Source organism: Pinus tabuliformis, chromosome 9 (genome assembly GCF_031772625.1).
Source record: "Pinus tabuliformis cultivar Carrire ecotype Pingquan chromosome 9, CPIR1, whole genome shotgun sequence".
NCBI classification, from domain to species: Eukaryota; Viridiplantae; Streptophyta; class Pinopsida; order Pinales; family Pinaceae; genus Pinus; species Pinus tabuliformis.
Genome location: NC_142307.1, coordinates 809,820,580 through 809,822,756, shown reverse-complemented (window position 1 = coordinate 809,822,756; position 2,177 = coordinate 809,820,580). Strand labels below are relative to the sequence as shown.

Below are 2,177 nucleotides of genomic sequence, written 5' to 3'. Positions count from 1 at the left end.
TTGGCATATTTTCTCTAGTTGTTGGAGCAATGGTAAGACTGAGTACATTGGAAGAAAAAATAGAATTTTTCCGATCAGATATAATACACAGTTAGGTCAAGTGATCTTATTCAAAGAAATGATAAAATTCTATTGCAGATTGGAATGGAGGCATGCGCTCATTGGGCACATCGAGCTCTTTCGCATTCCTCTTTATCGAGTATGCATGAGGTACATGTTTTCTTATGTTAACCATGCATTATTATGTTTGAACTTCTGATATCAAACTATGTTTTATGGGAAAAGTTAATTCTTGTGTTCAACTCCCTAAATATTTATCCCTGAACATCTCCAATTGATTGATTAAAAGTTATTATTTGAAATGCCCTGTTAACATGGATTTGTGGCAGTTGGATCACAGACTAAGAGAAGGTCCCTTTGAGATGAATGACATGTTTGCTATTATTAATGTTTTCCCTGCCATTTCCCCTTTATCTTATGAACCTATTTTTACCAAGGAGCAATCTGGTAATGATTCTGCAGCATGGCTGAAAGGGAATGTTTATCTATTTCTTTTCTGGGTAACTGTTTGCGTTCCAGGCTTTGAACCTATCTACTTTGTTGTTGTGATGGCGTTACAATAGTAAGGCGGTCCTTAAGGGAGGGGTGATTCCATCTACGTTTTTCAAGGCATAATGACATGTACATGTCTCAGTTTCATAATCTTATTGCAACGTGGGTTGCATGCAATCAAGGCATGAGCACCGACGAGTCTGAAGTTGGTACACATGTTTTCTTCTTTTGGTTTTCTTGTAGTATTCATCCTTAATGCTTTCCATTGATTGACTTCCAGATTGGGATAACCTTATTTATAAATAATCTAATTTGACAGAATGATATACCTTCGCAAATTGGCGATTGCACTCGAGCCGGCTCAGATGCTTCCTTTGCTGCTAGTGACTGTCCAGGTTGACCGAGAGGAATTGGCCATGCTTCAATCAATCACTTTCTGGGCAAGCATAACCCACCTCCTGGCTATCAGCGTTTGGCTTATGGCTCTTGCCTCTCCAAGAAGACTGGCTTTTTGAAACGGTGGAGAATTGTTTGTGTATCTTCGCTTGGTGCCTATTGAGAGCAGTGGGGTGAGGGAATGAAAAGGCTGGATAGGAAGGTGTAGCAGGTATTTACAAGAAGGGCTGGGAGCACTAGCCTGAGGTGGAGTAGAGGTGGGAGCTGTAGAAGGGAGTAAGTGTGGAAAACTGGGTGAGAGTCGACACCAATATTATGCTCATATTTTGATCATGGAGTTGTGTTTTTCTTTATTAATGTGTTGAAAGAACTGTAGATTTTCCCAATAGCAGATGGGCTTTATGTCACATTCCTGATCTACAGGACACTTTTGTCCTGTTATTGGGAACGCAGTCAAAACAATGAAGCAGGACACTTTTGTCCTGTTATTGCGAAGGCAGTCAAAACAATGAAGATAGGAGAAAGTGTGATTCTCACCGTAAAACCTACGTGTAAGCTGAAAGCTCCAAACTCGGTTTGTTCTATATTGCTTTGGGTTTGATATCTTGTTGCCATACCTGTAACACCCATTTCTGATCCTGCACTGCACTGCACATACTGCTTAATGTGACTTTCATGGCTGCGTTCATTCCAGATTAGTGAAGACCAGCATGAACGCAGCCATGAAAGTCACATTAAGCAGTATGTTTTGCAGAAACTATGTCACAAAAACTGATGCTGCTGCTTCTGCTTCTGGTTCTGCTACTACTGCTTCTTCTGCAACAGAACTCAACACCAACTTGAAGGGCAGGCTAACTGGCCTTAACTTGAAGAAGGATGTGTCTCAGTTGATAGCAAGAACCCCCATGGTACATCTGAGCAAAGTAACCGAGGGCTGTGTGGCTAACGTAGTGGCCAAACTAGAAATGATGCAACCTTGTTGCAGTGTCAAGGACAGGGTTGGATATGCCATGATTCTGGACGCTGAGGAGAAAGGACTCATTTCACCAGAGAAGAGTGTATTGGTTGAGCCAACATCTAGAAATATGGGAATTGCGTTGTCTTATATTGCTGCGAGCAGGGGATACAAACTTGTGCTCACAATGCCCTCATACACAAGCTTGGAAAGACGAGTGACCATGTGTGCCTTCGGCTTTGATACCATGACAGAAAACATTGAGAAACACTGA

The 2,177-nt window shown here is 41.6% G+C and overlaps 1 pseudogene; it reads left to right on the top strand.

The window, feature by feature from the left end:
• Positions 1-1,658: 1,658 nt before the first annotated feature.
• LOC149151263 (cysteine synthase, chloroplastic/chromoplastic pseudogene) lies at positions 1,659-2,177 on the top strand (annotated as a pseudogene).